This window comes from Panthera leo, chromosome E2, assembly GCF_018350215.1.
Source record: "Panthera leo isolate Ple1 chromosome E2, P.leo_Ple1_pat1.1, whole genome shotgun sequence".
Classification (NCBI taxonomy): Eukaryota; Metazoa; Chordata; class Mammalia; order Carnivora; family Felidae; genus Panthera; species Panthera leo.
In genome coordinates this window covers 60,942,522-60,969,722 of record NC_056693.1, presented here as the reverse complement: position 1 = coordinate 60,969,722, position 27,201 = coordinate 60,942,522, and the positions used below count along the sequence as shown (strand labels likewise).

At 49.2% G+C, this 27,201-nt stretch overlaps 1 protein-coding gene across 2 annotated transcripts in view; it reads left to right on the top strand.

The window, feature by feature from the left end:
* Positions 1 to 315: 315 nt before the first annotated feature.
* ANKRD11 (ankyrin repeat domain 11) overlaps positions 316 to 27,201 on the top strand; it is a 180,809-nt gene continuing 153,923 nt past the window's right edge. For both annotated transcript variants that reach the window (XM_042917863.1, XM_042917866.1), the window contains exon 1: positions 316 to 438. The gene's annotated coding sequence lies outside the window, so the exon portion shown is untranslated. The remainder of the gene's footprint in view (positions 439 to 27,201) is intronic.

The window sequence follows — 27,201 nt, the reverse complement described above, 5'->3', positions numbered from 1 at the left end:
GCGCACTTCCTCCCCGACGCCGTGACGTGCGCAGTCCTGTGCCCGGCCGCAGCGGGCCAATGGCGGAGGCGGATACGGCGGGCCAATGGGCGGCGGCGTCTCATGCGGCCGGCGCCCGCCGCAGCCGCCGCCGGGTCCGGGAGCCAGAGGCCGCCGAGCCGGAGCGCGATGGAGCGAGGGCCCCAGGCGGGGAGGCGCCGCCGCCGAGCGCGCGGCCCGAAGTCCCCTCAGTGAGCGCCCGCGCCGCCGCGGCGCCGCCCGAGCCTGGCCGCGCCCGAGGGGCGGGCTCGCCTCCCGCCGGCCTCGCCGCTTCGCCGGCGCTCGGAGCCCGCCGCCGCCGCCGCCGCCTTCCCGCTCGGGCCGGGAGACGGGCTGGGGCTGCATGGCCTCGCCCGCGCGCCGCCGCTGAGCCCCGCGGAGCCGTGCAGCCGGGAGCCGGTGAGAGCCGCCGCGGGCCGGGCCGGGCCGGGGGTCGGGGCGGGCGCCCGGGCGTGGGGCCGCCTCGAGGCCTGCAGGCCTCCTCTCTTGGCGGAGCAGCGCGGCAGGCGCCGGGGGGCCTGAGGGGCCGACTTGGGGCTCCGGGGGGCCCGAGCAGCCGTGAGGGGCTGACGGGGGGCCCCTGGGGGGGCCGGAAGCGGGGGGGGGGGCGCCTGGGCAGCCGCGGAGGGCCGACGCGGGGCTGCGGGTGGGCCTGGGAGGCCCGGGCAGCCGTGAGGGGCTCCGGGTGGGCCTGGAGGCCCCGGGGCCGCCGTGAGGGGCTCCGGGTGGGGTTCTGGGTGGGCCTGCGGGGCCAGGGGCAGCCGTGAAGGAACTGACGGCGGCTCTGGGTGGGCCTGGGGGCCCAGACAGCCGTGAGGGGCCTGCGGGGGCTCTGGGCAGCCGCGCGGGGCCGACGGGGGCTCCAGGTGGGCCTGGCGGGGGGCGGGGGGGGCTGGGCAGCCGTGAGGGGTTGAGAGTGCGCCTGGGGGACTTGGGAGGGCTCGGGGCGGCCGTGAGGGGCCGACGGGGGCCCCGGGCACCTGGGGAGCGGGTGCGCCGACCTCTGACCCGAGGGAGGGGTGCGTTCGCAGTGTCGGTTGTAGTTGTTATTCCCAGCGTCCCTATTATTATCACTGTTTTGAAATGGGAGCAGGCGGTTCTCGGGCTCCGAGCCGGAGGGGGCGGGCGGACGGGAGTCGTGAAGGGAGAGTGGGGGCGCCGGGGGTGCAGGAGGCGCGCGTAGGCCCGCGGAGGGGCAGGAATGCGGGGCAGCGGCGCGGGGGTGTCGTCTGGGGGGAGGGTAGGCGGGACTGGGGGGCGGGTGGGAGGGAAGCGGTGGCGGTGGCGGCTGCAACAGCAGTCCTTGGCCTCAAGGAACAATGTGAGACGTTGCCTGAAATGTTAATTTCCGTTCCTCATTTCATCATCCCCTGGCAGGGCGGTAGCTGCGAGTGAGTGAGTGAGAGTGTGTGTGTGTGTGTGTGTGTATGTGTGTGTGAGTGAGCGAGCGTGTGTATGTGAGTGAGCGTGTGTGTGTGTGTGTGTGTGTGTGTGTGTGGCTGGCCATGCCACATGGATTCAGTCTTCTCTCAAAGAGGGATTGTGCTGTTAAATTTTGTATCTTTGCCGTTTGTGGATGGGGGTGAAGAACTCTTCGTTTTTCTTGAGGTCTGCTCTTTTCCTGGTGCCTCATCAAGGTTTTACTGCTTCTGCTGTTCTTTTGGAAAGCTAGCCTGTATCTCGGCGTCCAAGGGTTTTTGGAAGAGGCTTTGAAAGATTAAGCTGGCCTAAGCTGGCCCTGTGCTTTGAAAACCATTTTCTCTCCCGCAGTTGAGATGCGGCATGCCTAGGTTTCCTGGTTTCTACAGGTTATAGGAAGTTTTCTATCCCTTTGCAAGAACAGGATGGTTTTGCAGATTTTCCGGTGGAAAAATCGCATTTCAGGCTTTCTTGTAAGGTGGCAGTTTTTGAAGTGATTTGAGCAGTATGCTCAACATTCCTTTTAAGCTAAGGAGTGAAAGTGCGCACAGTTGTTGAGTTGCAAACCTTAGAATATTTTGGTGCCTGTGGCGGAGTGAGGAGCGGCGCTCAGCAAAGCTGTGTAACAGGATATTGCTGGTGGAAACAGTGCAGTTGAAACAGTTGCTATTTTGGTTCCTGCAAACCCGGTCAATGGCATAGCTTGAATAGTTGCAAATCAGAGACCCCCAGACGTGTGTTCCGTTCATTTGGGGACCTTGATTTCTCATCCGAAATGTTGTCCCGGAAGACCTGCTCTGTGTTGTGTCTTTGGAGACTGATTGCACAAGTCTTCTGATATTCCTTTGAAAGTGCAGTTAAAAAAAGAAAAAAGGAAAAACATCTTGCTCAACTTTGATTGTGACCCTTGAATCGGATCCTTATCTCGGAGTTGCCTCCCCCGCCCTCCATTCAGCTGCTGTCCTCTGTGTGGTTGGTGCTCCGAGCTGGATCCCGGTCGGTCGATAGGCTGGCCCTCCTGAATGGGCTGGGAGGAGACAAAGACCAAGTAGCTTTGACATTTTTCTGTGTCCTTTGTGCGTGCCTCCTGACTTAGTTAAAAAGCTCCCTCAAGATATTGCTAAACTTGATCCAACTTTGAAAGTTTCAGAGGTTTTTCTCCTCAATATTTTTTTAAGTTGTGGCAAAATATACATAGAATTTACCAGAAGTTTGTTTTGAAAGGTGTCACATCGTCTCAAGTTCCTCATTTGCAGTTCTAACTTTGTGTCAGCTGTCTTCCTCGCTGGGGCCTGTCGGATGTTCTAGACCCGCTGCAGACCAGCCACGCTAATCACACGGCACCGCCGTTCATCTCTCTAAACCAGATGGGCTGCTTACGACTGGAGGCTGTCATGTTCTCTGTAATTACAGTGTTGATACGGTGACAAGCAGAACTTTCCACGGACAGAGCTGAGCTCTGCTGTTTGTATTTGAGAGTATTTTTCTAGAAGCTGTGTGTGCCTTGGGTTTTTAAGTACATTTGATACAGTAAGGTTATGTTTTATCCAGTGTAGCACAGTTATTTTGCATATGGGCAATGAGCCCATTATCAATGAAATAACATAATTAGAGAGTGTCAGTAAATGCTGGTTCAGAGCATAATCTGCATTTGTTGCCAAAATAAGTGTTTTGATCCGTCCACTGCCCCGCGTAAGGCCCTTCATCCCTCACATGGTAAGCGTGGTGGGTGAGCTTTCTCTAATAGGATATCTGCTAGTTAAAGGGCAGAATGCTGACTGTGCACTGTGTCACTGCCGTTGGGTCGGTGCATGGCCCATTTGATGAGAGCCTCCTGAAGAAATTAAATGAACCCCAATGACTAAAAGTCATTGTCTTGACATTTTTTACTCTGCGTTTTCTTAATTTTTTTGTTTGTTTACTTTTGAGGGAGAGATTGAGCATGAGCGGGGGAGGGGCAGAGAGAGAGGGAGAACACAGGATCCAAAGCGGGCTCCAGGTTCCGAGCTGGCGGCACAGAGCCTGACGAGGGGGGGCTTGAACCCATGAACCGTGAGATCGTGACCTGAGCCGAAGTCAGACGCTTAATCGACTGAGCCACCCGGGTGCCCCAGTATGTGTTCTCTTAGTTGTATTTCAAATGGATTTTTTTGTGCTATTCAACTTTTCCAGTTTTATTTTACAGCTGTAGGAAAGAAGGGGTCAGTCCTCAGCTCCTGGAACTCAGGCAGTTAGAGATAATCAGCATAGAAAGCCTAAAAGGCTTAGGAAATGATCCACTTTAACAACTAGGTTGTTAATTCTGATCAAGGTGTTTCTATTCCGAGGTGGCTCTTTTTTCTGTTTGATGGGTCTTATTCGTGGTATCTTTTAAGCTAAGTCAGACCAAGCTATGTGTTTCCTTGTTGGTTTTTGTTATTCTTCTGTGCTTAACTCTCTGTTTCTCTCCCTCCACACTCAAAACTGTCTGTAAATAGTGTTTTATGGTACAGTAGAACTACAAATGTTATTTTTATGGTAAGGTCCCAAGTGGTTATTAACAATCTAACCCTAATTGCGTGACCTCTTCCCCGAAGCCCCCCATGTGATCCCCCATCACTCTCCCTCTTAACTCCGGATGCTTTGGCTACATTGGCTTCCATTTCCTGGATCGGGACACGTGCCGTATTCTCTCATGGCCTCGACACATGCTGGTCCTCCGTCTGGAACAGGGCCCTGCTGAGTGCACATTGTTGCCTCCCTTGCAAATCTTTGCTCGTCCAGAGCTACAGGATGACTCCCTCCAGCCTCTGGGTCTTAGTCAGATATTCACTCCCAAGGAATATGCCACCCCACCTTGTTAGAGCCACATAAACACAGTTGGGGGCCTGGGCGGCTTAGTTGGTTGAGCTTCCAGCTCTTGATTTCAGCCCAGGTCATGATCCCAGGGTTGTGGGATCGAGCCCTGCGCTGTGCTCTGTGCTAAGCGTGGAGCCTGTTTAAGTTTCTCTCTCTCCCTCTCCCACCCCCCCCCCCGCCTCCCCCCTTCTCCCCTGCTTTACTGCCTCTCTCGAAGACGTTAATAAATAAATACAAAAGGACTTAGCAGAATTGATGGAATACGCAGGGGTTGGATTACATCTGCCCTGTGAAAAGAAGGACTGCATGCTTAGTGACAGTAGGGTTGGTCTCCGTGATTGCTCCTAGGGCATGACACTTGTTCTAGAAGTAGCTCAAGAAAGACTTGTTGAATTGTTTAAAGACTCTATATGAAAATACAGTATTTGAATGACTTTGAAAGGAGAAACTTGGGATGAGGAACTTTCATTTATTTGACTAGGAATGATGCTTTGTGATTTCAGCCATTTTTCCATTTGTTTTCATTACAAATTTTCTTCACAATTTAGACAAAGGTATGGGATATGACATTTAAGATCGGCACAGAACAACACCTAAGGACAATAATCAACGGAAAGGTTGTCTTTGTGGGAAGGAAAATGCCTCCTGGAAGCGGTTTTAGTGAGATTGCCGCTTTCGGGGCAAAGGTGAAAGCCTGCTGAGTGTAGTTTCCTGCTGTGTTTAGTTTAGAACTTTGAGCACCTTCTGGCCCCTTGTAACGTAAGCAGTGGTTTAGTATGGCAGTGGAGTACCTGGAAGGTTTTAGCATTTTATCTTACCTTTTTTTTTTTTTTTTTGACTCCTAAGCTGTTGTAATAAAAATGCTCCTGAGCTTTGAGACTAAAGCTTCTGTTTAAATATAAATTCTCCAGAATGGAGTTGGCGCCTTAATGTCCTTCCTACCCCAGTTTTAGCATTTTGATGACCAAAAAAGTAATCTCTTTGGAGGGAAATACACCAAAATGGAACTGTATGTTATTCTTTTTTACCACTTATGTTTTCTGATTTAAAAAAAAAAATGAACCTGTTACGTAATTGGCAAAAAGATTGATTTTTGAAGAGACTAATTATGGCTATAATTTGGGTGACAGAGACTTGAATTTTTGGTTTGGATAAGAGTGTGCTTAATTTGTGTGGTTTTAACTTTTTAGGTAAGTAAGGGGTGAGGGGAATTGGTTGTGGTTGAAAGCATTTAGGGACACCATTCTAAAACTTAAGAAATCCCACAGTTTTGAAGCTGATCTGTGACTAAAGGGTTGAGTGGGTTTGCATTGTGAAAATAAAAGAGGTCTGTCCCATTAGTACAGCTGAGGTTTCCAAGGGCTGGAAGGACTGACAGTTCTGTTGCCGGTGGAGGCTGCCCGCCACCCCCGCCCCCCCCCCCCCCCCCCCCCAGCCTAGGCCGAGGCCGTTGTGGGAGTTACCGTGTCCTTCCCGGCTGGCTGAGGGCAGGACCCAAGTTGCCAGCTCTGCCCTTGGCATCTGTGCAGTGAATTATTTATTAGCCTCAAAATCTGTAGGCACTCGTTTTCCACTTGTAAAGAAACCAGTGCGCACCAGTTCACTTTATAAAAGTGTTGGCCTTTTCTCAACGTAAAACATTTTTGATCACCTAGATCACAATTTTTGTCAAGGTTAAGTAAAATTTCATAAAATCCCCCTCCCTTCCAATTGTTTAACTGTAAAATGTGCCCTTTTAGAATGGTGAAATTGAAATTTAACTTGTGAGTGCTTAATAAATGTGATATCAGAGGTTAGTTTTCATCTAAAATGTAGCAAATAGAGTTCTTTTCTCAGGGCATTAATAGAAAGTGCCCCACTCCTTGTAATGGCAAGCTCCAGAGCCAGGATGCTAATGTCCTGGAATAATGACTTTCTAAATAATGAGAAGTTTGCGTAAGGTTTTGGCTTAAGTTATGATTGCTTTGTGTTCCACTGCATTCATATCTAGCAAAATAAGATTTTCACTTAATTCTGTGTGATGATGTAAACTTGAAATCATTGCAGGTGTACCGTATAAATGTGTCTAAAATACAGAAGGTGAGGGAAGCAGTGAAGAACCTTATTACTCTTGAGAGATAAAGCCTTGCTAGCACGCACCATGTTTCTAAAGTGTGGTTTTACATCCTGTAAAACAGGAAGTAAAAATAAAGAACAACAACAACAAAAAACCCCAAAGCAGCACTCTTGAAGGAATTTTTTTTTTTTTTTTTAATTACAAAAATGCCTGGCTACTTCAAGGATGTGCAGAACACTTAAAAAGAAAAACTCTGACCTTGTGGATGATAGAAAAGAAAGCCCAGGTTTTGGGGTCTGAAACTGACAGGGTCCTTAGTTTAATGCCCCAGCCCTTCCTGGGGCTCCGGTTTCAAGGCGTGTTTAGACTTTGTGACTCTTTTCCTTTCCAGACGTAGATGATTTGCTCCTGATGTGTTTGGATTACGTTGAGAACAGTCCACCTGAAATTTGAAGTATTTTAGTTTCGAGATTACTATATTAAATACGCTAAAACTCAAAGCATTTTCTTGTAGGAAAATTTTTCCTTAACACTTAAGAGGTAATCTTTGAATTGTGTCCTTTGTCTTTATGTATGAAGCTTGGAAAAGTGATCTGTGCTTTTGCTCATGGTTTAATTTTCTGCAGATGCAGCCTTAGTGAAATTTACACGGGAGCTTTATTTCTTTTCAGAGAAGCGATTAGATCTAATTCTTCTAAAAGTGGGTTCTCATCAGATGATGGACGTTTTATTTATTTTCATTTATCTTAATTTTTTAAAGCAGCCTCCACACCCAACGTGGAGCTAGAGCTTACGAGCCTGAGGTTGAGAGCTGCGTGCTCCACCCATTGCGCCAGCCAGGCGCCCCCAGATGAGTGACGTTTTAAAGAGGACTGTGTTGAAGCAATAACTCTCATTTTCTGCAAAAGGCTGTTTGAAGGCTAAAGGCGCAGTGAGGGGTTAGCAAGTTGGGAAGAACATCTTTGTCCTGGAATCTAACCTATAGTCTCCTCCTTTCCTTTCCTTGATAGTTTTCTTTGACGCCCCCAAATGTGTTGGCCCAAGGGGGCTGAGGAACAGACGATGAGGAAGGGTGAGTTACGTTCGATGGTGACACAGGACGTGGGGGGGGGGGGTGAGGGAAACACGTGCTGCACTCCCACTTGGGAGGAGCGCTTGTGTTTTTGTATTTCGGTCGTGTCACTTACTTTTCTATAGCTGCTGTAACAAATTAGCACAGACTTGGAGGTTTAAAACCACGTAGATGTGTTATTGTACAGTCCTGTAGACTAGGAGCCTGACGCGAATCTCAAGGGGGAAAATCCAGGTGTTGGCAGGGCCAGTTCCTGCTGAGGGCTCCGGGGGACACTGTTTCCTTGCCTCTTCGTCTCTTACTGGCTCTTCACATTCCTGGGCCTGTGGCTCCTTTCTCCACCTTTTTTCTTTCTTTTTTTTTTAAGGGCTTTTATAAAATTAAAAAAAAATGTCTTATTTATTTTTGAGAGAGTGCCAGTGGGAAAGGGGCAGAGAGAGGAGGGGGACAGAGGATTCTAACTGTGCACTGCATGGGGAGCAGTGAGCCTGATGCAGGGCTTGAACTTGAGAGCTGTGAGATCATGACCTGAGCCCTAGTCGGACGCTCAACAGCCTGAGCCCCCGGGTGCCCCCCTCTTCTCCATCTTTGAAGCCAGTAGTTTTGCATCTCTCTGACTTTCCAATGTCACATCTCCTTTCTACTCTGTTCTGTCTCACTCGTCCACTTTTGAGGACCCTTGTGATTATATTGGGCCCACCTGGATAATCTCGCCTAGGCACCCTGTCTGCTGATTAGACCTTAATTCCACCTGCAAACGTAATTCCCCTTTGCCGTGTGTCCTCAAATACCCACAAGTTCCGGGGATTAGAATAGGGACTCTTTGGGAGCAGTGTTTTGCTGGCTATGCTAGGGTTCCATGGATGCGGTCATCACGTGGGGTTGGATCAGGTCATAGAGCTGGCTCCGGTGCTTTGCCTCAGTTCACCAGAACCATCTTGGCTCTGGGAAGACTCAGCCATCAGCCAGCCAGTGTAGTCTGGCATTGATGGGGAGTTAGTGAATGTGGTAGAAATACTTGTCCTGGATGAGGTCTGGCTTTTTTGTTTGTTTGTTTTTTAAAATAAACTTTTGGGGCGCCTGGGTGGCGCAGTCGGTTAAGCGTCCGACTTCAGCCAGGTCACGATCTCGCGGTCCGTGAGTTCGAGCCCCGCGTCAGGCTCTGGGCTGATGGCTCGGAGCCTGGAGCCTGTTTCCAATTCTGTGTCTCCCTCTCTCTCTCTGCCCCTCCCCCGTTCATGCTCTGTCTCTCTCTGTCCCAAAAATAAATAAAAAACGTTGAGAAAAAAAAAAAAATTAAAAAAAAAAATAAACTTTTATTTTGGAATAATTTTAGATATACAGAAGTAGGACACACAGTAGTACTAGGCCAGGTTCTTGAATGCTAACATTTCCCATAACACTGCTAAGGTTGTGAAAGCTGTGAGATCAACATTGGTATGTTACTCTCGATTGAACCCCAGACTTCATTCAGACTTCACCCATGTTTCCACTGGGGTCCTTTTAGTGTTTCAGGGTCCCACATGACATTTAGTTACTGTTTCTTTAGTCTCTTCTGTCTGTAGCAGTTTCTCGGCTCTTGTTTTTTATGACCTTGACAGGTTTTAAAGTTTGTTTATTTGAGAGAGACAGAGAGAGGGAGAGAATGAGAATGAGTGGAGGAGGGGCAGAGAGAGAGGGAGAGAGAATCCCAAGCAGGCTGCATGCTGTCAGTGTGGAGTCTGACGTGGGGCTCAATCTCACAAACCGTGAGATCATGACCTGAGCCCCTACCAAGGATGCTCAACCGACTGAGCCACCAAGGTGCCCATGACCTTGGCGATTTTGAAGAGTACAGGATTTGTTTTTATGTCTTTGTAACCATTCACCCATTTGGCACAGTTACAGAGCTCTGTACCACTGACTTCTGGGTTTCTCTGACTGCTTTTCTAAATGCAGGCTGCCTTATAGTAGGAGAGCAGTCTTAAATTTTTTTTGCAACTGGAATGAATTACTTGTCTTATGCAGGGGACTCGTCAGACTAGACACGCTTTGCTTTTCCCACGTTATATTGGTTTAGTCACTCTTACTCACTGCTCCTTGGGCCAGGCTGTGTTGTGGGTGCACAGAGGGACTGAGACATGGCCCCACCCTGAGGTTGGGAAGGAAGAGAGGTTGGGGGGGGGGGTGCTGTGACATGAGAATAGGAGTTGAGAGGAGAGAAAGCATTTCTGGCTCTGAAGTCTGGGAGATGTCACGGAGGAAGTGTTATTTAAGAATCCGTGAAAGGGGTACCTGGGGGGGCTCAATCTGTTAAACTTCCAACTTTGGCTCAGGTCATAGTCTCTCCGTGTGTGCGTTGGAGCCCCACGTCGGGCTCTGTGCTGACGGCTTGGAGCCTGGAGCCTGCTTCGGATTCTCTGTCTCCCTGTCTCTCTGCCTCTCCCCTGCTTGCGCTCTGTCTCTCGCAGATAAACATTAAAAAAAACTGAAAAGAATCGGTGAGATATCGGGGTGCAGAACGCAGGGTGAGGCTGTCAAAGACTGTGGGAAGGACTGGGAGATAGGCTGTAATGTGGGACTTGCCAGCTAGACCTGTTTGAACACGCAGCCCTTGGAAACAAACCGCGGCAGATAAAGCTGGGAAAACGGACTGGGCTCAAATTGTGTAAGACCGGGTCTGCCGAGGAGGGTGCGGGGCGCTGCCCCTGGTGTGTCCCAGGGTGAAGGTGGTGGACGGCCAGATGGAGGTCAGAGTGGCACCGGGGGGAGGCTTTGCAGCGCTCCTGGGCCTGAACTCGAGGAGGAGCGGAGAAACGGGGAGTTGGCTGCCGCTCTTGGAGGCAGGTGAATGCAGGGTCAGCCTTGTGTCTTCCAGTTCGTACTTTGACCACCGCCCTCCATTTCTGGGCAAATCATCAGGTTTAGGAAAGCTCACACCAGCAACACTGCTGTAGAAAGTAGGTGCACCGTTTTCCAGGTAAAAATGTAAAACAGCTAGTTGGAAATGGGTGATGGGGGGTGTAAAATTTGTCGTAGGAGCATAACTTGAATTCAAGTGAGTGGCAGCAAGGCCCATCCCAGAAAAGTGAGGAGTGGGGGGCTTGTGACAAAGCCTGGCCGAAGGCCTGGCAGAGCTTGGGGAGCGCCCCAGACGGGGGGCGGGGTGAGGCGGCCCTGTCATCGGAGGAGGGCAGCGTGGGCTAAGACCTTCCTGAAGCATCTAGAGGACCTTGAAATGGGGAGGGGGTTCGGGTGCGCTGCGTGAGCGAGTCGTCCAGGCCAAGTGGTGCTGACTAACACGTATTTATACACAATGCTGGAAAATGGGAGTTGAGTTGACTCAGTGGATGGAATGGGGCAGACAAGTGAGGGGCAGTCTGGCGAGAGGTGGTGGCAGGTGAGGAGGTGTGGCAGAGATGGAGTGTGGGAGGCCGTGGAAGAGAGACAGGAGGGGGGCTGGGGCCCAGGGGGTGGAGACGCCCCTGCTGTCATGGTGCAGTCTGACGGGCAGAGGCCAGGAGGCCAGACCTCATGTCCAAGACAGGGGCAGTCTGGTTGAGACCGTGTGAGCTGCAGGCCAAGTAGTTTTGGGTTCATATAGGAGGGCTGGAGATTTGGGGGGCTGGAGAAATAACCTGCGAGTGCAGGCAATGCAGAAGGATTTGCTGTCTTATTATTTTGCCCAAAGTAATCTCTACACCCAGCATGGGCTTGAACTCCCAACCCTGAGATCAGGGTACATACACTCTGACTCTACTGACAGGGCCAGCCAGACACCCCCGTACTTCGTTAGACTTATGACTTGTGTTTGTTTTACATTTTAAATATGTCAGTGCATGTATCAACAGATACCTGATCGGTGTTTGCGTGAAAGGTCAATCTTAAAAGTTAATGACTTAGAAAACAGGCTTGTGGCTTGAGAAGAGGGACGATACCAGTCAGGAAGTGTACTCCATGTAACAAACATGTAACACTTGGAACGTGTGCCAAGCATATTACCTAGGTGAGAGTATTCCTGATTTGCTTTAAGTCAGTACAATGTAGGCTTTTTCCTGCTCCGTCACAGCACTGTTACCATGTGCTGGGGCAGAGGGGCTTTGTCCTTGTGTCTGTCTGTGGTTGGGCAGTAGTGAGACTCTGGGCGTCTGGCGTTGGCAGCTTTCTGTTGTGTGGCTGTCTCTGTTGGCTGGACTCTAAGTTGAATGTAGTTTCATTGCATTGCAGAAATCAGGGTAGAGCGCAAATACGTGTTTCGGACAGCCTGACCATTGCAGGTGCCCGGGACAGGGTGCTCTTAAAGGGAGTTGCCTCGGCCACGGATGGACTACTCGTGTGTGGTGTGCTAACTTCTTTCTGTTTACTTTTTTTTTTTATTAAAAAAAAATTTTTTTTTAATGTTTATTTATTTTTGAGACAGAGAGAGACAGAGCATGAACGGGGGAGGGTCAGAGAGAGAGGGAGACACAGAATCCGAAGCAGGCTCCAGGCTCTGAGCTGTCAGCACAGAGCCCGATGTGGGGCTCGAACCCATGAACCGTGACATCATGAGCTGAGCTGAAGGCGGACGCCCAACCGACTGAGCCACCCAGGCGCCCCCTTTCTGTTTACTTTTACTTACACTCTCCACACTTCGGCTAAATCTCCTTGTTACCAGCCCCTCTATAACATTACACATTTTTCCTTCCACTGGTTGACAGCTGCTGTTTCTTTGAGGGAGAAAAATTTTTATAGCTGTTATACTGTCACAGAGCTAATCCAGCCTCTAGTTCCATGGTTAGTTCTGTAGGTCTCTGCCTTTCTTGCCCCTTCTCCTTTCTTGGTACAAAAATAAAAAAATAAATAAAATTGTTTTTTAAGTTTGTTTATTTTGAGAGAGCACGCGTGTGCATGGGAGGGGGGAGAGACAGAGAGAGAGAGAGAGAGAGAGAGAGAGAGAATGAGAATCCCAAGTAGGCTCTGCGCTGTCAGTACAGAGCCCCACGTGGGGCTTGAACTCGCGAACCGAGGGCTCATGATCTGAGCCGAAACCAAGAGGAGGACACTTAACCCGCTGAGCCACCCAGCTGCCCTGCCAGTCATCCTTTCTTGATTTGCAGACTGCATGTAGAGCTGCAGAACAACGCAGTCTGGATTTTGTAAATTACGGGTGCCCCTGACTCCAGTGATGACGGCTGCCAGTCACAGCAGGGAGGGGGGTGGGTTGGAGGACTCCTGCAGAGTCCCTCAGCAGTCGTGGCCTTTCCTCACCCTCACTAGGTTGGGTTGTTATTGTTTGTTTGTCCGGGAATACTTTGGAGGGCTGTGATTTCAGGTGGGCAGAGCGTTGTATAACTGAGGCAGTGGTTTTAAGTTTTTATTCCCATTTGGGCCTGTTTCTCAAATGTTGCGATTTAATTAAGCAGTAAAAGTTACTCTTTGGATCGTAAAACGTAAAAGTCAAGTTTGTTCCAGATGTTAGTGAGTTTATACTAATGTTCTGTTGTTAACATCATGTTATCACTTGGGTTTTCTCTTCTTGTCGCGTGGAGCTTTCCTTAACAAAGAGGTTCATGGTAGCAAAGGGAACAATCAACAAAATGGAAGGACTGCTTACGAACAGGGAGAAGATATTTGTAAACCATATATCTGATACGGGGTTAATATGCAAAATATATAAAAAACTCATAACTGAATAGCAAAAACCCCCCAAAAAACAAAAACCCGAATAATGCAATTAAGAAATGGGCCAAGAACCTGAGTGGACATTTCTCCAAAGGAGATGTACAAAAGGCCGGCGGATACATGAAAAGATGCCCAGCATCACTAGGCATCAGGCAGATGCAAATCAAAACCATAACGAGCTGTCACCTCACACCTGTTGAAACGGCCATGGTAAAAAGCACAAAAGATAACACATACTGGCGTGGCTGTGGGGGAAAGGGAGCCCTTGAGCGCTGCTGGTGGGAATGCAAAGTGGTGCGGCCATTATGGAAAACAGTATGGAGGATGCTCAAAAAGTAAAAATAGAACTACCCTATGATCCAGCAACCAATTCTAGGAATGTATCCACAGGAAATGCAGATGCTCACTTGAGAAGGTGTCCGCACCCTACGTTCATTGCAGCGTTATTTACGGTAGCTGAGAAAACAACCTAAATGTCCCGCTGACAGGCGATGGATAAAAAAGTTGTGGTCCGATGAAATACTATTCAGTCGTTAAAAAGGGAGGCAATCCTCCGTGGGTGGCAACACGATGGACCTTGAAGGCATTGCGCTCAGTGAAATAAGTCAGGCAGAGAAAGATAAATACTCTATGGAATCCAAACAAAACAAAACAAAAGCCGAACTCGGAAAAGGAGATCAGACTTGGTGGGGGGAGGGGGAACTTGGAGGTGGTGGTGAAAAGGTCCAGACTTCCAGTTATCAGATGAGTAAGCGCTAGGGGGCTAGGGGCGTGCCGAGCTCCTGGCGCTGTGTGACACACGGGACGGTTGGTCGTTAAGAGTAAGTCCTGAGAGTTCTCAACACAAGGAGAAAACGGTTTTGTTCTCATTTTCCTTTCTGTTGTGTCTGTGTGGGAAGATGATGCTAGCTGAACCTGGTGTGTAAATCATTACACAGGAACGATAGATGAGGCTGGCCTGTTGTTCCCCTTAAACTTACACAGGGATGTGTGTCCATTATTTGCCAGTAAAACTGGAAAAAAACAGAGATCATGGCAAGATCTCGCTGGTGTTCACTTAGTGCTAGGAGTGCCATTTAAAAACCTCTTGAACAGGGCGAGGCCACGGGATTTTTGTGGCAGCTGGGAGTGCTCTGAAGTCCACATGGCTCACCGGCTCTGACCGCTGCTCCTGTCTGCCCAGTCATTGTGGCCGGAGTGTGCGTCTGTAGGGCGACTTTGCTTGGAAAGATGTGAAAGGTTAGCACTTACACATAGTCTGTAAACCGAATTGATAACAGGAGTGAGTGTCACGTGCTGGTTAGTCTAGGGAAGTAGTTTTTCAGGCTGCTTTAAATAGTCCTCAGTTTTATGAAAGGTCGTTTCTGAGTAATGAGATCTTTTCTGTATCGAGTCACATCTGTTTCATAGAGGAGGCAAACCTGCCTGGTAATTAATGTTCTTCTGGTGACACTACCCTCTCCCAGGTCAGTTTCCTGACACCCAAAACTCATAGGGACTGTGGCAGCAGGGTGGCACATTGTCCGTAGAGTTAGCAGAGGTGGGATGTTTACCTGGCGTGGGTCATTTCGTGTGAGGGCCCGTGGGTCGCCGGAGGGGGGCTCAGTTCAGGCACGTTTAGTTTTCCATACCACCTCGTTGTGGAAAACTTGGGAATGATCAAGGTTTCATTTTGTTGAGGTGTGGTTCTTTGATGTGAGAGTTATGGGAATAAGGGTTTTCATTAAGCATGGAGACTTGTTTATGAGAAGTCCTAACGAAAAATTCCTAGGAAGAAGCTGCTGATTGCTGGTGGTTGTGCCAGGAATGCGCCGGAGGACTGCTCTCCACCAGCCATCAGGTCTGAGCACAGGACACAGTCCCAGGAAGGAGCCTCCCGCTGCTGCTGTGTGTTGAGTACAGCAAGGGTGCCAGGCTGTCGTGAGAAGGACCTTCAGGTGGCTTGTGGGGGACGCTGTGAGGCCCGAGCGCTGGCTCTTTGGGACCCTGTGTGTTGACTTGGGGGGTGAGGGGAGAATGTTCTCTGGAGGGACGGGGGACATCAGGTTGGTTACTGGTGTAGGGTGGGGTCTACATACTGCTGCTGACGTGAGGAATAGGATCTCTTATTTTTGTATAGATTTGAGAGATTTCAAAAGAACGGTAGACCCCAACGATTTGCCTTTACTTATCCTCTGCTTGTCGTCTTTCCTTCTGTCGTTGTTGCAGTCGGACCGTCTGTCCGTCTGTGATGGTTCCCGCGTGCAGTCTGGCAGTCCTAGCACGGCCCTCGAGTGGTGGGGGAGTTTCTGGGCCTGAGCCTGCCAGCCCCGAGGGTGTGCGTGCTGCTCCCCACAGTCTGGGTCCAGGCTGGCCGAGTACTTGTCCTTTGTGTCCTGGTGGAGACTAGTTGGGAACTGTTTCTGAAAAAGTAAGCCTCAGGACCAATTTATTAAGCAACCCATTAAAAACATTTCTTTTGTTTTTCTTTTGAAGCCGTAATAAGCTGGATATAGAAGAATACCCAGAAACAAATGTGAGGTCGAATGGTTAACATTTAAAAATGTGTCAGTCGTGTTTAATAATTCTGAAAGTATTTTACGGTGAGCCCTTTTTCATGAAGCACAATTAAATCATATCCAAAGGTGTGCAATCAGCAGTGCTCTGAAAACTTGAAGAAAGGAAGAAAACACGCCCCGGCTGTGTTCTGCCTGTAACTTCTCTGCGGCTCTAGCGTCCAGTGAGGTCAGCTTACGTCCAGTGTGTTGAGGAAAAAGGGTAATGGCTTTGACGTAGGGTTCTGGGTCCTCGTTATCAAGATTTTGATAGAGCTTGCTCGTAGCTAAGCACTTTGTATCAGGTGAGTCAGTTTAATGAAGAGGTATCTTCATTAAAGATGTGGTTGAAGTAAGCTGGTTAGGAAGATGGTGTTCGTCAGGGCACCTGGGGGGCCCAGTCTGTTGAGCGTCCGACTTCAGCTCAGGTCACGATCCCACAGTTCGTGAGGGTTCGTGAGTCTGAGCCCCGCATCCTGGCTCGCTGCTGTCAGCGCAGATCCCACTTCGGATCCTCTGTCCCCCTCTCTCTGCCCCTCTCCCGCTCTCTCAAAAATGAGGAAACATTAAAAAAAAAAAAAAAAAAAAGAAGAAGAGGAAAGAAAAGAAAAGGGTGATCCTCATCTTAAATACTGCAATACTTAGCCAGGTTTTCAGGGAATAGTTTAGAAAGTTCCTGCATCGCAGGGTTGATCTTTGCCTTTTACAAGTTTCTCCTCCTGTCCAAAAGTAGATTGCTCCTAAGAAGCTTTCTTCTAAGCTGAAATGATGTAAAGCAAGGAAGCAGTTACCATTGATTTGTATGGGAAAAATTTTGAGTGTTCCCAGAGTCAAAAAACGTCTGTTAGGCTTTTCTCCTATCTCAGGACACCTCCTGCTAATGGTCACACAAATCGAGGTAAAGGACAGATCCAGTTCAAAGCTCTGGAGGCTTGATGAAGAGATTCTTCTTTTTTTTTTTAACAATTTTTTTTAACGTTTATTCATTTTTGAGAGACAGAGCATGAGTGGGGGGGAGGGGCAGAGAGCGAGGGAGACGCAGAATCAGAAGCAGGCTCCAGGCTCTGAGCTGTCAGCACAGAGCCTGTAGGGAGGCTTGAACTCTGAAACCACAAGATCGTGACCTGAGGCGAAGTCAGACGCTTAGACGACTGAGCCACCCAAGCGCCACCCCCCCCTTTTTTTTTAAGCTTTATTTCTGTATTTTGAGAGAGACAGAGACAGCGCAAATGGAGGAGGGGTAGGGAGAATACCAAGCAGGCTCCAGGCTGCCAGTGCAGAGCTGGACGCGGGGCCCAAACTCAGGACCTGTGAGATCATGACCTGAGCTGAAACAAAGAGTTGGATGCTCAACCAGCTGAGCCACCCAGGTGCCCCTTGATGCTAGGATTCTGAATGTAGTTCCTGGGGAAGGAGCTGGGTGGGGCCCCTGAATTCTGTTTTTGTAAAAACAGGTCTTTTAAGTTGATTTATTTTTGAGGGAGGGGAGGGGCAGAGCAAGAGGGAGAGAGAGAATCCCAAGCAGGCTCAGCACTGTCTGCACAGAGCCCCACTCGGGGCTCAGTCCCGTGAACCGTGAGATCATGATTTGAGCCGAAGCAAGGAGTCGGACGCTCAGCCAACTGAGCCACCCAGGTGCCCCTGAAATTCTTGTTTTGCAAAAGCAAAAATGCTCTTTGGATTTCTTTCGGTTAGTGAAAGCTGGTACCAGTATAGGTCTTTCATAAAAGTCAAGTGGCCTAACTCAAACTTTCAAAAAAGTGAGGTTATCTGTACTTGTTCGTTTTTAGCCAGAGCTCTCTCTGGTGTAGAGTTGGGGGTTGTGACCTTGATCTGTATATTCATAAACTCCCCATCTTTATTTTGTATTTTTTATTGTGATTATAAATAACAACATTTACCCTTTTATCTTACAAGTGTCTAATTCAGTGGCATTAAGGACATTCACAGTGTTGTGTAATCATCACCACTGTTTCCAGTACGTTTTTATCACTCCAAACGGAAAGTCTGTCCCCATTAAATAGTAACTCCGCATTTATCCCTCCCCCAGTTCCTGTTAACCACCATCTACTTTCTGTCAACTTGATGACTCTAGGTGCTTCCTTTAAGTGGAATCATAAGTATTTGTACATTTGTGTCTGGCTTATTTCACTTAGCATAATGTTTTCAAGGTTCATCCTGTTGTGAGCAGAATTTCCTTCCTTTTTAAGGCTGAATAATATTCCATTGTATGTACATACCAGTTTTCTTTTTCTTTGTTTTTTAATGTTTATTTATTTTTGAGAGAGAGAGCACAAGCAGGGGAGCAGCAGAGAGAACGAGACACAGAATCTAAAGCAGGTTCCAGGCTTCAAGCTGTCGGCACAGAGCCTGACGCGGGGCTCAAACCCACGAACTGAGAGACCGTGACCTGAACCTAAGGCGGCCACTTTAACTGACTGAGCCACTCAGGCGTCCCGCCAGTTTTGTTTCTCTGTTGATGGATACTTGGGTTGTTTCCGTGTCTTAGCCATTGTGAATAATGCTGCCGTGGACATTGGTGTGCATATGTCTGTCCGAGTTCCTGCTTTCCGTTCTTTTGGGGATATACCCAGAAGTGGAGCTGCTGCATCACATGGTGATTCTACGTTTAACTTTTTGAGGAACTGCCAACGTGTTTTCCACAGCAGCTGCACCAGTAACACATTTTTCAGAGGAGCGTTCGTTTTACTTTTTATCATGAAATACAGAAAAGTAGAGTGGTAAAATGAACATCCTATGCGTATCACTCAGATTTAACAATTAGCACTTTACCGTACACTTTATTTAAACTTCATTTAGGCCTGTGTCTTACGCAGTCGCATTACCTTTGTCACACTTAACATAATAGACAATAATTTTCTGTCGTCTTAATGCTTAGTTTATGGAGTACTCTGTTTTGTTTGTATTTATTCTGACAGAGAGAGAGAGAGAGAGAGAGAGAGAGCAGGTAAGGGGCAGAGAGAGAGGAAGAGAGAATCCCAAGCAGGCTCCGCTCTGTCAGTGCAGAGCCTGACCTGGGGCCCGAACTCATCAACCCATGAGCTGAAAGCAAGAGTCGGATGCTTAACCGACTGAGCCACCCAGGTGCTCCTGGAGTACTTTGATTAATTGATTTTGTAAGCACCTTTTAGTCTACTAAACTTGGGCAGCGAGTCAGTGTTCCCCCCCCCACCCCAACTTTTTAATATGAAACTTTTCAGAAATACGGAGAAGCAGGGAGAGTACAGCGATCACCCGTGTACTGCCATCTGGATTAAACCTTTGTTAACATTTGCCATGTGTCCTGTTGCCTGAAAATTGAAAGTGAGATGTAGACCTCATGACCCTTCTACCTCATGGACGTCTCTGTACAGTGACTGCACCCTGCATTCTGCAGCATCACGTTACGCCTAAGAAACCATTTTAGATAGTACAGCCCGTTAGGTCGATAATGCTAGGTCGAACCTACACGTGTGTTCATCCCATTCATGTGCTTGTCTTTGGTCATTTAATGTCAAATAACCCTCCTTGCTTTGTTTTTTCTTCGTGAGTCCAGACCAGTCATCTGTAGAGGGGAATGCATTCTTGAGTCGTCTGGCTTTTTCCTGCTTATGTGGTTTAACTTGTTCCTTGTCCTGTGTTTCCTGTAAATTGGAAGTTCGGTTGAAAGGCTTGATTAAAGTTAGATTAAACACTTTTTACCTACATAGGCAAAATTATTGGTTCAAAGTATTCATATCGTGATGAAGGATCACTCCATAGATTACTTCTTGGTTGCAAAGGGTCATGTGTGTGTTTTTCTTTTTAAAGTGGGCTTCATGCCCAACGTGGGACTTGAACTCACAACCCTGAGATCAAGAGTCGTGTGCTCTACCTACTGAGGCAAGAAGGCGCCCCTGATGTGTTTCTTTGTAAGTGGGAAGACCTGGTGGTCCCTACCTTAACCATGTGATGTAACTCCTCGTCACTCCTGATTCATAGTGTCATCTATCAGATGTTCTTACCTTATGTTTCACCTGAGTCTGTATTAATGACCATGTGCAATGAGGAAGCCTTGCTTGGATCCTGGTTTGGAGGGAGGGAACACAATGGCTTTTAAAAAATGTTTGGAGGGGCGCCTGGGTAGCTCAGTTGTTTAAGTGTCCAACTCTTGGCTTCTCGTGGTTCGTGGGTTTGAGCCCCGTATTGGGCTCTGCACTGACAGTTTGGAGCGTGTTTGGGATTCTCTCTCCCTCTGTCCCCCTCCCCTTTGTGCATGCATTCTCACTCTCTAAAATTTTTTTTTTTTTAAATGGGGACATTTGTACATTTACATATGAACTAGATATCAGATGATTAATCTGAATTCTATCCTTTCCTTTCCTTTCCTTTCCTTTCCTTTCCTTTCCTTTCCTTTCGTTTTCAGAGAGAATGCAAGCTGGGGTGGGTGGCAGAGGGAGAGGGAGAGAGAATCTTAGGTTCCATGCTGAGTGCAGAGCCCGATGTGGGGCTTGATCCCACGACCCTGGGATCGTGACCTGAGCTGAAATCTAGGGTCAGATGCTCAACCAGCTGAGCCACCCAGGTGCCCTGATACTTTGCTTCTGCATGGTAATGATTTTGTGGTTTTGTTGGCGATAACTTTGCTCCAGTGATATGCAGACGGAGAGGAAGCGTGAGCCTTTGAGTCTGTGTGGGGCCGGCACGTGTACCTGTGCTAGTTCGTATCTTTTCTCCGTTTCACGTGCCCACGCAAAAGTGGGAGAAGTACTTCCTGCCGCACCATTTGGTGAGGTAAATTTAGCATGCTTAAACCGTGTCCTTTTAATGATGGACGAGACCAAAGAACCTTGTTCTCATTGTTTCTTAAGCTGCTTGTCTTCATTAATAGATGCTCATGGAGTAGACTTCTGCACATTTTTCCTGTTTTACCCTTGATTAGCTCTGAGCTTGAAGAGCTCCACGCATTACCGATTGCCAGTCGGCTCTTGGGTGCCAGTCTGTGCACATATGTGAGTGTGTGTTGTGTGTCCTCCTGTAGAGGAGGAAGGGTCTGCAGAGAGACTGTGAAGTCAGGGCCATGTCTGGTCTACGCCCCGGTTCTTCTGATGCCTCTGAGAGGGCCAGGTTCCTAGGGAAGTGAGGAGAGGACGAGGTGTGGGGAGGAGGGTGGGGTGTGCTCCAGTGTCGGTTTACAGTGTGGGTAGTAAACAGGAGTGAAGAATGAAAGACGGGGGCTCCTGGGGAGGCTCGGTCGGTTCAGCGGCTGACTTCGGCTCAGGTAGCGAGATCGCGATCTCGCATTTGTGGGTTCCGGCCCCGCGTCGGGCTCTGTGCTGAGGGCTGGGAGCCTGGAGCCTGCTTGGGAGTCTGTGTCTCCCTCTCTCTCTGCCCCTCCCCTGCTCATGCTCTGTTTCTCAAAATAAAAACATTAAAAGGAAAAAGGAATGAAAGACAGAGATGTTTGTGTGTTAGATGGCTTAGGTCTTGCCCACTTTTATGATAGAGAATATATAAGTAATACGAAGAGTAAAATCTTGACATTTGACAGAGGTTGGCTAGAATTTTCAGGTGAAATAGGACAAAACGGAAGTCCCTGTACTTAGGGTTGTTAAGACCGCATGGTGATGCAGGTGGATTCTGTCGTGAGAGCTACAATTTTATATTTTCTTATATTCACGCAATTTGGTCTTATTCTGCTTTTGTCTTTATGCTCACTTTTCGCGTTGCAGATTGTGATTCTCTTTGTGTCGGCCGGCACGGGAAGTCTGGCCCCTGGTCCTCGACCTTCCAGTGCTTCACGCCTTGGGTGTCCCCGCGGGGTGGTCCTTGCGCGTGCACGCTGCTGAGCGTGTGCAGTGCTTGGTGCAGGTGCTGGAGGCAGAGGCTCGCTCTTGTGCACTTCCTCTGGGGGTCGACTCCGTACTCACACGTATGGAGCTGCTTGGTTGTCCCTCATCGTCATGATGCGGGTGTGCCACAGCTTCTTTAACCTGCCTGTTACTGGCGGCGTGTCCTTGTTCCCCGCGTCTTACTGTGACAGAGGAACATTTTTGTATGTGTGTGTAAGTCATATCTAGTGGCTGCGTTCCTAGAATTGCTAGGTCACGGGTTATGGGTATTTAAAATTTCGATGTTAGGGGCGCCTTGGTGAACCAGTCGGGTGGGCATCCAACTCTGGATTTTGGCTCAGGTCACGATCTCGTGGTTCGAGAGTTCGAGCCCCATGTCCGGCTCCATGCTGAGCCTGAGGAGCCTGCTTGGGAGCCCCTCTTGGGGCTCTCTCTGCCTCTCCTCCACTGGCGCAAGCCATGTAGGCACATGCTCTCTCTCCAGATAAATAAGTAAACTTAAAAAATTCTGTTTTGGTTTTCTAGATTGCTTTCAGTTGAGATGGTGCTGGCTCATGTTCACCAATGATGTATGAATGCTTCCAATTTATTTTTAAAGACCATTTAACTGCTTCGTGTTCTACATGTTTCCAAGTGACCTTGGGGCAAAATTCTGACTTTTGAGAGAACGTCAAACCAGTCATCCTTTCTGAATGGATGGAAAGGTTTCATACATTGAGGGACCGGTGTTTGGTGGGTATATTTTACAGAGATTTCTCTATTTCTGTCTAGGAAAAGCTGAAAAAATTAATGGGTAAACAGTTAATGTTATTCATATTTGCCATGATTGTAGTGCATTTGCGTGTCTGTATGATGGTGAAAGCCCTTGTGGACCGCAAGGATCATGTAACCATGTCAGCTTGGGAGGTTCAAGTCACCTGCAAAGCCAGGGGATGGTTCTCGGCTGAAGGTCGTATCTGGTTCTGGAAGAAGGGGAAAGTCTCTCTTGGACTGTCTTCTCTGAAGGCAGAGATTGGTCTCCAGAAGCACAAATGGCTTTGGGGAAGGAATACCAAGTCCAGGAAGAAGGTGGTGGATGGTGACTCCTTTGTCGTCTTCTGTTTGTGCATGGAGTGGCAGCGGTCACGGTGGCACTATGGGGAACAAGGACCCACCCCGCCCTGTGTGCGAACAGGGAGAAGAGTCTTCCTGGGCTGCCCAGTCCCTGCAGCTGGAGGGCTCCCCATCCACAGCTGCTGCTGGGAGAGCCCCGCCCCGCCGAGTCCGGATCTGCCTGCTTGCCTGGTCCGTCCGAGGCAGGTGTGGGCCCTCATGGTCCAGACGCCTCTCCTGGTTTGGCCAGCTTTGTTTGTATTTCTTCCTCATGTTGACATGTAAATAATAATTATATCATTACAAAGCAAGTCGCTTTACTGTTCTTTAAACAAGCTCAGAACAGAGAGTAACACGAAATGTTAACGTTAACCGTCTTGCAATTCAGAGTTCTGATTCTACCTCCTGGGTGTGGCTGGGTTATTAAGAATCGCGACAAGCAAGAATTAGCTCTCCAGGTGTTGAAGAAAAGGTCTTTTGAATTTTTTTGTGAAGATTTTATTTATTTATTTTTAGTGTTTACTTATTTTTGACAGAGAGAGAGGCAGAGCATGAGCAGGGGAGGGTCAGAGAGAGAGGGAGACACAGAATCCGAAGCAGGCTCCAGGCTCCGAGCCGTCAGCACAGAGCCCGACGTGGGGCAGAAACTCATGAACGGTGAGATCATGACCTGAGCCGAAGTTGGACGCTCAACCGACTGAGCCACCCAGGCGCCCCAAGATTTTCTTTAAGTCATCCCTACACACCCCATGTAGGGCTTGAACTCAAGGCCCCGGGGTCAAGAGTTGCACGCTCCACTGACTGAGCTGGCCCTGGGGCCTCAAGGTCTTGTGAATTTGATTCCCTTTTTTGACAGCAGGTTGACAGGACCTGAGTTGGCTTTGTGATTTTGTGTCTTGCTGTGAGAGTATTGGCTAGAATTGTTTTCTTCTCAGAATCTGTGTTTCTATCTTTCCATCATTGTTTTGCTCAGCGGTCTTTATGTCCCTTATACCTTTTCAGGCTTTGGAGGGCATTTCTTGCTTGATGTAGATGTTAGAACAAAGGTGAGAACTTTGATTTGGTTGTACTTTTGATTTTGATTGTAATTGCTTTTGTGGTAGCTTTTGACCCTGCTCCCGGATGCAAAAGCGGAGGACCTGGTGTACTTCATTGAGAGCAGTTTTAGTACTCATAAAATAGCTTTGAGACTTCTGGTGCGGACAGTATAAAATTATTTTAGAATAATTGGTTGGTTGTGTGGATGGTGACTAGTTAGCATTATTGTCACTGTTTATCTAGTTCTTTATCAAAATGCTTCTCCTGACTGTAGCATTTCATTGTAATGGAGAATGATTTTCATGTAAAGCTGGTTGCTGTACAGTGTCTTTCTGGTTGCTATGGAAACAGTAAGGTGTGGTAGTGAGTGCTAATCAAGTGCTGGGTTACCCTTCCTGTTCACCCGCTGCAGCTCTCTGCAGCGGGAATCGGGAATCGGGAGGGAGGGCCCCGAATTGTCCTCTTCTCTCACCCTGTTTGGTCACAGAGGTTTTGGGATCTGGATGGTTAGAACAGTGTGATTTTCTTTCCCTCCAGCTTAAGTGCTGGGGGCTTTTGTTTTTTGGCTGAGTGGTCCTGGGTTTCCTTCCTGTGTGTGCGTCTGTCTCCCAGCCTCTCCGCCTGTCCTGTAAGATCCTCTCTCAGGACACAGGCAGGAGGGTTTGTTGAGAATCGCTGTTAACTAAGACATGCCAAAATTTGGCCTGAGCTGTGCAAGTCCCCGCAGCCAGCCCCCAATTGAGACCCTCGTGTCTCTGCAGCCGAGGGCAGGAAGAGAGGGCAGGGAGGGCCCTGCACCCTGCTGAGCAGGGAGGAAGGCGATCAGTGCCTTCAATTTGAAGATTTAAGTTCGATTTTAAACGAGATTTTTTGTGTGTGAACTGTGGATTTTCATCTGTTGTGCGTCGTCCTTAGGACTGTCCTTAGGTGGCAGATTCCACCCCAGAGAGCAGCGTTCTGTTAACTTACTAAGAAAACCTTGCAGTACAGTGGCTGTTGGAAGCTACAAGGTCTCTGAGGAAGAACTTGGTCTCAGCACGGTTGGCATAGTTTGTTTGAATCGTATGTGGTAACGGAGACTTAAAGTTCTGAAGACGTTCTCCTGAAATGCACGGCTGAGAGGCCTGTATCCAGCTGTCATTTGTGTAGGTAAGGAGGCCATGTGGAGTAGTGCGGGTGGGTTCTGTGCCTACTGCCGCGGGACAGGTGACCACAGGGGGTTGTGGCTTAAAGCGATACACAGGTATTACCTGGCGGTTTCTGTAGCTCAGGAGTCCAGGCATGCCTTAGCAGGGTCCTCCGTTCATGGTCCCACTTGGTCACAGTCCAGATGTCAGGTGGAATGGTGGCCTCCGTGGAAGCTGGAGGCGGGGGCGGGGAGTGGTCTGAGGTCATCAGAAGAATTTAGTTCCTTGCAGTTGTAAAGTCCCTGTTTTGTGCCGCCACCTGGAGGTCCCCACTCTTGGTCCCGGGAGGTCCCCGCAGTTACTTGCCCTGACAGGTAGCCTCTCACAGGTAGCGAGTCTTGGGCTCCAGCCTAAGATGGGGTCTTGCGTAACAGGAGGTATTACGGAGGTGCCGACACGCTTGGCTCTGCCACACTGCCCCCCTGACCAAGGAAGAGACATCCTCTACCCTTTGCCATATTCCATTGGGTAGAAGCAAGTCACGGGTCCCACCCACTCTCCACTCCGGTGAAGTGACTCCCCTCAGAGGCGGGGTCTTCTTAGGGTCTGTGGGCCATCTGGGGTGCCATTGGGACGGGGTGCTTTTTAATATATCAACTTTATTTTTTTAATTTTTTTTAACGTTTATTTATTTTTGAGACAGAGAGAGACAGAGCATGAACGGGGGAGGGTCAGAGAGAGAGGGAGACACAGAATCCGAAACAGGCTCCAGGCTCTGAGCCATCAGCACAGAGCCTGACACGGGGCTTGAACTCATGAACCGCGAGATCATGACCTGAGCCGAAGTCGGACACTTAACCGACTGAGCCACCCAGGCGCCCCAAGGGACGGGGTGCTTTCTAGAGCTCTCAGTCCCTAGATTCTGGCGTGCCGGTCTTGGGTGGCATCTGTTTTGGCACGCTCTCCCCCGATTGCTTGTTCTGTTCTCTGTGCTGTCGGGCCCACTTGCACTGGTGAGAGTAGGACCGAGACTGATGGCCACAGGTTGGGTGAAAAGAGAGTTTGGATTGAACTGGATGCTTGCCCTGCTACCTGCTGACATTTTCCCTGTGTCTCCTGTCGGGCAGGTTTGTGGTAAAGAGCAGATGATGGGTGTGGTCAGTGAGCCAGCTGGGCAGGGCCCGTGGAATGCCAGGCTCCGAGCCAAGTGAACCAAACTGCCCCTTGTCTTTCTCCAGGCAGCGGGGTGACAGTGGGTTAGGGTTAGGAGTAAGTCCAGGCTGTCAGTTTGCTCTAGCCACGCCGATGTCCTGCTGCTCCAGCCTGGGCTCTGTGGAGTGTGTGGGACCCTTGGTGGGGAGCATGCTCAGAGGCCTTTTGGACAGCATTGGCCACTTGTCTCTGTCTCTGTCTCTCTTTTTCCTTTTAAGTTTATTTAGAGAGAGAGAGGGCGACCCAACAGGGGAGGAGGGAGAGAGAGAATCCCAAGCAGGCTGTGCACTGTCAGCCCAGAGCTGGCACAGGGCTCGATCTCATGAACTGTGATATCATGACCTGAATTGAAATCCAGAGTTGGACATTCAACCAGCAGAGCCACCCAGGCGCCCCTAAATGGTGTGGCTTCTGCCTGGAATTCTCTGCTCCCCACTTTTCCCGGCAGTGCACGCTCACCCTTCCGGCCTCAGCTTCCAAGGCAGCCTTCTTGGTCTCCTGGCTTAGCTTCTTCCTCGTGTGTGACTTCTGCCCCCACTTGGCAAGACTGGTGCCCTCTGCCCCACTCTCTGGTAATAACTTAGGGTTTTGTGTTACAGTCTTCCTTAGGTGTCTTCCCTGCCTGCAGACACCAGGCACGGGCCTTGGCACACTCCTGGTGGGCAGGCCCCTCGCGAAACAGCATCACCGCACAGCAAGCCTTCAAGAGGGAACTGAGAGGGAAGCGGTGTGTTTGTGAGTCCTGGGCTCTGGCAGCCTTGACCCTCTTGCTTTTCATTTGCTTTCAGTGTCAGTAAATCTACTTATTTTCACAGCTGGGTTTGTTGTGTGAGTCTGAAGTTCGTTCTCATAGTCATTGCCTGGCTCTCCCCAACACTGCACCTAACTTAGAGAGGTGGGTTCCCTCTCCTTTTTTGTGCAGAAATAAAAGCATAGGTGGTGTCCGTATTTGGAACTTGGAGAATCAAGGCCACGTCCTTGCTTGTCTCCCGTTCTTGCTTCCTTTTAGCTGTTGCTCTGTGCCCTGGGAGTGCTTGTCTGCAATTTCAGCCTCAGAATACGGATGGCCAATGTCCTCTTGGACTTAGAACCCTGAAACATGGTGCCATTTGATGTTTCTGTCCGTGATCCTGAGGGGCTCCTTCTCCGTTGGGAGCGCCTTTACAAGAAGTCACCTGGATGTCAGACTGGAGGAGGCCTCGCATGGGGGCAGGTGGGCCTCTGCTCTCACAGAGGCTTGTGTGTTGACTTGTGATGCCTTATGCCTGCTAAGTGGGAAGCGGTGCTAATCACGTTTGGT